We start from the raw sequence: 9,561 nt of genomic DNA, 5'->3' as shown, positions 1-9,561 counted from the left end.
GTGTCCAAGTCCAAAAGAGGCCTCAGTCCATACTTGAGGAAGGAAGTTATTTTATTGTAGCGCATTTGAATTGTGAGGCAGAATAGGGTTATTGATATTTGTAGCTCACATGACCTGATTGCAAAGGTCAACATATCATGCAATGAAACTTTGAGATACTATTATATATTACATATCATTATTTTCTGGGAAAATGTGAGAGCATGTAACACCCAAGTGACAAACCATTACAATACATTTGCATTTGACATTTCTATCAATTTCAAAGGCTGTGCTGGTTTCTTTTTTGCTCCCAGGTAAAAAGTAGAGTAGAAACAATGTGACTGAATGTTATATTTAAATAGTTAAATATATAAATATTGTAAAACATTTCATTGAAAATATAAGATTTACAATGTGAGGAGCTAACATTTATCTCCATAACTGACACGAGTCTCTGCATACAGTATGTGTCAATATAGACCATAGCCCACAAATTCAAAGGCATGTGAACTAATTAACACTAACTATCTTGCTGCTGTCTTCAGCAAAATATTAATCCAGTGTGTCGTCATATCAGCTATTTCCTATCTGAATTCTAGCAGACCCTCCAGAAATAAATACAATTCACCTATACTGAAAAATTACACATTGCCAAACTATGTTTTCCACCGCCTTTTCAACACTCTTCCTGCATTCATATTGTACATAAAATTTAATAAATGTAATCTACACAGAAGATGAAATATAAAAAAACATAAGTGGTCATTGGAGACGTACCTTTTAAGATGTAGAAAAGGCTGAGAGAGGGAGAGAATGAGGGGAGTGAGCGAGCGCAGGCTGAGAGAGTAGCTGAGAGAGGATAGGGGGGAAATCATTCAGATTTATAGTTTCTAACCCCTGTGTGAATGGCTCACTAAAATAGACTGCTCTCTGTCCAAGCCACTCTCCTGCTGACACTGACGTTTACAAACATTATTCAGGCAGGAAAGGGCTGCAATAAAACAACTTATATGGACTTGGACGTTTGGGCAATACACTTTCTGTCTGTCGCGTGGTTCTGACGCCACCCGTTGGTGGCAAGTTAGCATGACGCATTCAGTGTTAGATCCCCTCTAGACCTCCCCTGTGGCTTGTCTGTAGACTCCTACAGCATCCTATGGTTAGATGCCATAGGAGTCTACCAACTTGTCTCAGGGCAACTATAGACCCTCTGTGTAGGCCAAGAGGCCAGTCTCACACACGTACATCTTTTGAACTCTGTACAAAGTAGGGACTAATGTCAACGGGAATAGAGATGTCCTAAAATGTCAACGGGAATAGAGATGTCCTAAAATGTCAACGGGAATAGAGATGTCCTAAAATGTCAACGGGAATAGAGATGTCCTAAAATGTCAACGGGAATAGAGATGTCCTAAAATGTCAACGGGAATAGAGATGTCCTAAAATGTCAACGGGAATAGAGATGTCCTAAAATGTCAACGGGAATAGAGATGTCCTAAAATGTATACCGTAACCATGTCCTTAATCTTGCTGCCCTTCCTCTGGTTAATTCTTACCTCAAATTTTGAAACCTTAGATATTAATATAATCGTACCTTTCTAGTGAGTATTTAAATTGCTATAATAATTATATTCTGTACGGTGATAAAGGACATCCGTATCTGACACCCCTAGAAAATGTAATTAAAAAAAAAATTCAATTATTTATGTTTGTACATTTAGGTATGACACGGTATTTGGCATGGTTCTAAGAGTCAGAGGCATCTGTTTGAATTTGGTCTTATACCCAAAATAATCAATCTCAGGTCATCTAATATTAGCACTGGTCAATACCAAGGAAACACATGGGGTGGGCTAGCTAAGTGTTTTGGTTTAGTATTTGTTTGAGTTGATTCTCTGCATGAAGTACTTTGATAGAAGTGTTAAGGATCCCCATGTGTACAGTAGCTGCCTGATGTCAATTGTAGAACTGTCTTCCTATATAACATACATGTACAGTTGAAGCCGGAAGTTTACATACACCTTAGCCAAATACATTTAAACTCAGTTTTTCACTATTCCTGACATTTAATCCTAGTAAAAATTCCCTGTATTAGGTCAGTTAGGATCACCACTTTATTTTAAGAATGTGAAATGTCAGAATAATAGTAGAGAGAATGATTATTTAAGATTTTATTTCTTTCATCACATACCCAGTGGGTCGGAAGTTTACATACACTCAATTAGTATTTGGTAGCATTGCCTTTAAATTGTTTAACTTGGGTCAAACGTTTCAGGTAGCCTTCCACAAGCTTCCCACAATAAGTTGGGTGAATTTTGGCCCATTCCTCCTGACAGAGCCGGTGTAACTGAGTCAGGTTTGTAGGCCTCCTTGCTCGCACACGCTTGTTCAGTTCTGCCCACCAATTTTCTATAGGATTGAGGTCAGGGCTTTGTGATGGCCACTCCAATACCTTGACTTTGTTGTCCTTAAGCCATTTTGCCACAACTTTGGAAGTATGCTTGGGGTCATTGTCCATTTGGAAGACCCATTTGCGACCAAGCTTTAACTTCCTGACTGATGTCTTGAGATGTTGCTTCAATATATCCACATAATTTTCCTTCCTCATGATGCCATCTATTTTGTGAAGTGCACCAGTCCCTCCTGCAGCAAAGCACCCCCACAGCATGATGCTGCCACCCCCGTGCTTCACGGTTGGGGTGGTGTTCTTCGGCTTGCAAGCAACCCCCTTTTTCCTCCAAACATAACGATGGTCATTATGGCCAAACAGTTCTATTTTTGTTTCATCAGACCAGAGGACATTTCTCTAAAAAGTACGATCTTTGTCCCCATGTGCAGTTTCAAACCGTAGTCTGGCTTTTTTATGGTGGTTTTGGAGCAGTGGCTTCTTCCTTGCTGAGCGGCCTTTAAGGTTATGTCGATATAGGACTCGTTTTACTGTGGATATAGAAACTTTTGTACCTGTTTCCTGCAGCATCTTCACAAGGTCCTTTGCTGTTGTTCTGGGATTGATTTGCACTTTTCACACCAAAGTACATTCATCTCTAGGAGACAGAACGCATCTCCTTCCTGAGCGGTATGACGGCTGCGTGGTCCCATGGTGTTTATACTTGCGTACTATTGTTTGTACAGATGAACGTGGTACCTTCAGGCGTTTGGAAATTGCTCCCAAGGATGAACCAGACATGTGGAGGTCTACAATATTTTTTCTGAGGTCTTGGCTGATTTATTTTGGAGGCCTTGAAATACATCCACAGGTACACTGCCAATTGACTCAAATTATGTCAATTAGCCTACCAGAAGCTTCTAAAGCCATTACATCATTTTCTGGAATTTCCCAAGCTGTTTAAAGGCACAGTCAACTTAGTGTATGAGATCTGGCCGTGTGGTGCCAGGACAACAACCTCTCCCTCAACGTGACCAAGACAAAGGAGATGATTGTGGACTACAGGAAAAAAAAGAGGACTGAGCACGCCCCCATTCTCATCGACGGGGCTGTAGTGGAACAGGTTGAGAGCTTCAAGTTCCTTGGTGTCCACATCACCAACGAACTATCATGGTCCAAACACACCAAGACAGTCGTGAAGAGGGCACGACAAAGCCTATTCCCCCTCAGGAGACTAAAAAGATTTGGCATGGGTCCTCAGATCCTCAAAAAATTCTACAGCTGCACCATCGAGAGCATCCTGACTGGTTGCATCACCGCCTGGTATGGCAACTGCTTGGCCTCTGACCGCAAGGCACTACAGAGGGTAGTGCGTACGGCCCAGTACATCACTGGGGCAAAGCTCCCTGCCATCCAGGACCTCTATACCAGGCGGTGTCAGAGGAAGGCCCTCAAAATTGTCAAAGACTCCAGTCACCCTAGTCATAGACTGTTCTCTCTGCTACCGCACGGCAAGCGGTACCGGAGTGCCAAGTCTAGGTCCAAAAGACTTCTCAACAGCTTCTACCCCCAAGCCATAAGACTCCTGAACAGCTAATCATGGCTACCCGGACTATTTGCACTGCCCCCCCACCCCATCCCTTTTACGCTGCTGCTACTCTGTTAAGTATTTATGCATAGTCACTTTAACTCTACCCACATGTACATATTACCTCAACTAGCCGGTGCCCCCGCACATTGACTATGCAACGGTACCCCCCTGTATATATAGCCTCCCTACTGTCACTTTATTCTATTGTATATATAGCCTCCCTACTGTCACTTTATTTTTTACTTCTGCTCTTTTTTTCTCAACACTTTTTTGTTGTTGTTTTATTCTTACTTTTTTGTTTAAAATAAATGCACTGTTGGTTAAGGGCTGTAAGTAAGCATTTCACTGTAATGTCTGCACCTGTTGTATTCGGCGCATGTGACCAATAAAATTTGATTTGATGTAACTTCTGACCCACTGGAATTGTGATACAGTGAATTATAAGTGAAATAATCTGTCTGTAAACAATTGTTGGAAAAATTACTTGTGTCATGCACGAAGTAGATGTCCTAACCGACTTGCCAAAACTATAGTTTGTTAACAAGAAATTTGTGGAGTGGTTAAAAAACGAGTTCTAATGACTCCAACCTAAGTGTATGTAAACTTCCGACTTCAACTGTGTGTACCACATCACATTTAGGTTTCTTTATGTGATAATTAGCCAACACATCAGACCGCCACCTGTGACCTGAGATCAAGCTATATAAATCTTAGTGGTGCTTTATTTAGCGTGGGACTAACAGGTGTTAGTGTAAGGTGGCAGATCTTGATGTGGTGTAACCCGATCCAGCCAGAGTTCATTCTCTGTGTGAATGCAGTACGAGACATCAATGGCACAAAGGAAATAACCACTTTGATATCCTGTACATTTATTATGTCTTTGATATCCTGTACATTACTTTGATATCCTGTATATTTATCATGTCTTTGATATCCTGTATATTTATAATGTCTTTGATATCCTGTATATTTATAATGTCTTTGATATCCTGTATATTTATAATGTCTGATATCCTGTACATTTATCACGTCTTTGATATCCTGTATATCTATCATATCTTTGATATCCTGTATATGTATAATGTCTTTGATATCCTGTATATTTATCATGTCTTTGATATCCTGTATATTTATAATGTCTTTGATATCCTGTATATTTATAATGTCTTTGATATCCTGTATATTTATAATGTCTATGATATCCTGTACATTTATCACGTCTTTGATATCCTGTATATTTATCATGTCTTTGATATCCTGTATATCTATCATGTCTTTGATATCCTGCATATTTATCATGTCTTTGATGTCCTGTACATTTATCATGTCTATATCCTGTATATTTATCACAGTGAGGGAAAAAAGTAGTTGATCCCCTGCTGATTTTGTACGTTTGCCCACTGACAAAGAAATTATCAGTCTATAATTTTAATGGTAGGTTTATTTGAACAGTGAGAGACAGAATAACAACAACAAAATCCAGAGAAACGCATGTCAAAAATGTTATAAATTGATTTGCATTTTAATGAGGTAAATAAGTATTTGACCCCCTCTCAATCAGAAAGATTTCTGGCTCCCAGGTGTTTTTTATACAGATAACGAGCTCAGATTAGGAGCACACTCTTAAAGGGAGTGCTCCTAATCTCAGTTTGTTACCTGTATAAAAGACACCTGTCCACAGAAGCAATCAATCAATCAGATTCCAAACTCTCCACCATGGCCAAGACCAAAGAGCTCTCCAAGGATGTCAGGGACAAGATTGTAGACCTACACAAGGCTGGAATGGGCTACAAGACCATCGCCAAGCAGCTTGGTGAGAAGGTGACAACAGTTGGTGTGATTATTCGCAAATGGAAGAATAATTGTCAATCTCCCTCGGCCTGGGGCTCCATGCAAGATCTCACCTCGTGGAGTTGAAGATCTGCAAAGAGGAGTGGAACAAAATCCCTCCTGAGATGTGTGAAAACCTGGTGGCCAACTACAAGAAACGTCTGACCTCTGTGATTGCCAACAAGGGTTTTTGCCACCAAGTACTAAGTCATGTTTTGCAGAGGGGTCAAATACTTATTTCCCTCATTAAAATGCAAATCAATTTATAACATTTTTGACATGCGTTTTTCTGGATTTTTTTGTTGTTATTCTGTCTCTCACTGTTCAAATAAACCTACCATTAAAATTATAGACTGATCATTACATTTACATTTAAGTCATTTAGCAGACGCTCTTATCCAGAGCGACTCACAAATTGGTGCATTCACCCTATAGCCAGTGGGTTAACCACTTTACAACAATATTCATGTCTTTGTCAGTGGGCAAACGTACAAAATCAGCAGGGGATCAAATATTTTTTTCCCTCACTGTATATATCCTGTACATTTATCATGACTTTGATATCCTGTATATCTATCATATCTTTGATATCCTGTATTTATAATGTCTTTGATATCCTGTACATTACTTTGATATCCTGTATATTTATAATGTCTTTGATATCCTGTATATTTATAATGTCTACATCCTGTATATTTATCATGTCTTTGATATCATGTACATTTATAATGTCTTTGATATCCTGTATATTTATCATGTCTTTGATATCCTGTACATTTATCATGTCTTTGATGTCGTGTACATTACTTTGATATCCTGTATATTTATAATGTTTATAATATTTATAAGGCGGCAGGTAGCTTAGTGGTTAAGAGCGTTGTGCCAGTAACCGAAAGGTCGCTGGTTCTAATCCCCGAGCCGACTAGGTGAAAAATCTGTCGATGTGCCCTTGAGCAAGGCACTTAACCCTAATTGCTCATGTAAGTCACTCTGGATAAGAGCGTCTGCTAAATGACTAAAATGTAAATGTAATGTCCTGTATATTTATCATGTCTATATCCTGTACATTTACAGTGGGGAAAAAAAGTATTTAGTCAGCCACCAATTGTGCAAGTTCTCCCACTTAAAAAGATGAGAGAGGCCTGTAATTTTCATCATAGGTACACGTCAACTATGACAGACAAATTGAGAAAAAAAATCCAGAGAATCACATTGTAGGATTTTTAATGAATGTATTTGCAAATTATGGTGGAAAATAAGTATTTGGTCACCTACAAACAAGCAAGATTTCTGTCTCTCACAGACCTGTAACTTCTTCTTTAAGAGGCTCCTCTGTCCTCCACTCGTTACCTGTATTAATGGCACCTGTTTGAACTTGTTATCAGTATAAAAGACACCTGTCCACAACCTCAAACAGTCACACTCCAAACTCCACTATGGCCAAGACCAAAGAGCTGTCAAAGGACACCAGAAACAAAATTGTAGACCTGCACCAGGCTGGGAAGACTGAATCTGCAATAGGTAAGCAGCTTGGTTTGAAGAAATCAACTGTGGGAGCAATTATTAGGAAATGGAAGACATACAAGACCACTGATAATCTCCCTCGATCTGGGGCTCCACGCAAGATCTCACCCCGTAGGGTCAAAATGATCACAAGAACGGTGAGCAAAAATCCCAGAACCACACGGGGGGACCTAGTGAATGACCTGCAGAGAGCTGGGACCAAAGTAACAAAGCCTACCATCAGTAACACACTACGCCGCCAGGGACTCAAATCCTGCAGTGCGAGACGTATCCCCCTGCTCGTCGTGTTTGGAGGACAAAGAATGCTGAGTTGCATCCAAAGAACACCATACCTACTGTGAAGCATGGGGGTGGAAACATCATGCTTTGTGGCTGTTTTTCTGCAAAGGGACCAGGACGACTGATCCGTGTAAAGGAAAGAATGAATGGGGCCATGTATCGTGAGATTTTGAGTGAAAACCTCCTTCCATCAGTAAGGGCATTGAAGATGAAACGTGGCTCGGTCTTTCAGCATGACAATGATCCCAAACACACCGCCCGGGCAACGAAGGAGTGGCTTCGTAAGAAGCATTTCAAGGTCCTGGAGTGGCCTAGCCAGTCTCCAGATCTCAACCCCATAGAAAATCTTTGGAGGGAGTTGAAAGTCCGTGTTGCCCAGCGACAGCCCCAAAACATCACTGCTCTGGAGGAGATCTGCATGGCGGAATGGGCCAAAATACCAGCAACAGTGTGTGAAAACCTTGTGAAGACTTACAGAAAACGTTTGACCTGTGTCATTGCCAACAAAGGGTATATAACAAAGTATTGAGAAACTTTTGTTATTGACCAAATACTTATTTTCCACCATAATTTGCAAATAAATTCATTAAAAATCCTTCAATGTGATTTTCTGGATTTTTTTTTCTCATTTTGTCTGTCATAGTTGACGGGTACCTATGATGAAAATTACAGGCCTCTCTCATCTTTTTAAGTGGGAGAACTTGCACAATTGGTGGCTGACTAAATACTTTTTTCCCCCACTGTATCATGTCTTTAATATCCTGTACATTTATCATGTCTTTGATATCCTGTATATGTATCATGTCTTTGATGTCCTGTACATTACTTTGATATCCTGTATATTTGTCATGTCTTTGATGTCCTGTATATTTAGCATGTCTTTGATATCCTGTATATTTATCATGTCTTTGATATCCTGTATATTTATCATGTTTTTGATATCCTGTACATTACTTTGGTATCCTGTATATTTATCATGTCTTTGATATCCTGTACATTACTTTGATATCCTGTATATTTATCATGTCTTTGATATCCTGTACATTTATCATGTATATATCCTGTATATTTATCATGTCTTTGATATCCTGTACATTTATCATGTCTTTGATATCCTGTACATTTATCATGTCTTTGATATCCTGTATATTTATAATGTCTTTGATATCCTGTACATTTATCATGTCTTTGATATCCTGTACATGTATCATGTCTATATCCTGTATATTTATCATGTCTATATCCTGTATATTTATATCTCTGTGGAACAGACTATTTATTAGGTACAGTAGGTGGCACCTAATGCAATGAGTAGCCTGTCAGCATAGAAGTAGTCAGCAAATATACTGTGGTATTGGACCACTTGAACATTACCACTCTGGGTTTCTTTTTTTAGTGGTTCAGTGCTGTTTTTGGTAGATCATCTTAAGACGTCACTTGAGTGGGACCCATAGTTTTAACTGGTCAGTCCACATGGTCAGGATATACTCCTGGCCCACACAACACTAAACTAAACTCCTGGTACAGAACACCACGTGTCTATTGTCAATCACAATATCCTCGATTAAATGTCTTTAGTTACGGAGCCAGTCTCTTCGGGTATGTGAGCGATGGAATGGCGTCCTCTCATGCCTGTGGTCAGGCAGGCCACTTTGAAACACATAAGAGAACAATTGCAACCCTGACCCTGTGACCCTCACTATGTTTGGAAAGGTCTGAGATCGTAATATGTGTCTTATGTCTTCTTTGATTTACAAACGTTGTTAAAACATTACGGCTGACTGACTGTTCTCTGAGGAGACCTTGAAGTATAAAGAGAGACTGAATGTGGATACAATGACCAGCTAGCTTATCGCTGAGGTACTCTCTAGAGTAAAATACTTTATAATACCCAGAAGAAGCAAATTAATTAGTAAGTAAGTAAGTAATTTGTCAATCACCTAGCAAACTCCTCATTGATTGACCTTAT

This window comes from Coregonus lavaretus (genome assembly GCF_964263955.1).
Source record: "Coregonus lavaretus genome assembly, chromosome: 9".
NCBI lineage: Eukaryota > Metazoa > Chordata > Actinopteri > Salmoniformes > Salmonidae > Coregonus > Coregonus lavaretus.
This window is presented reverse-complemented; position numbering follows the sequence as displayed.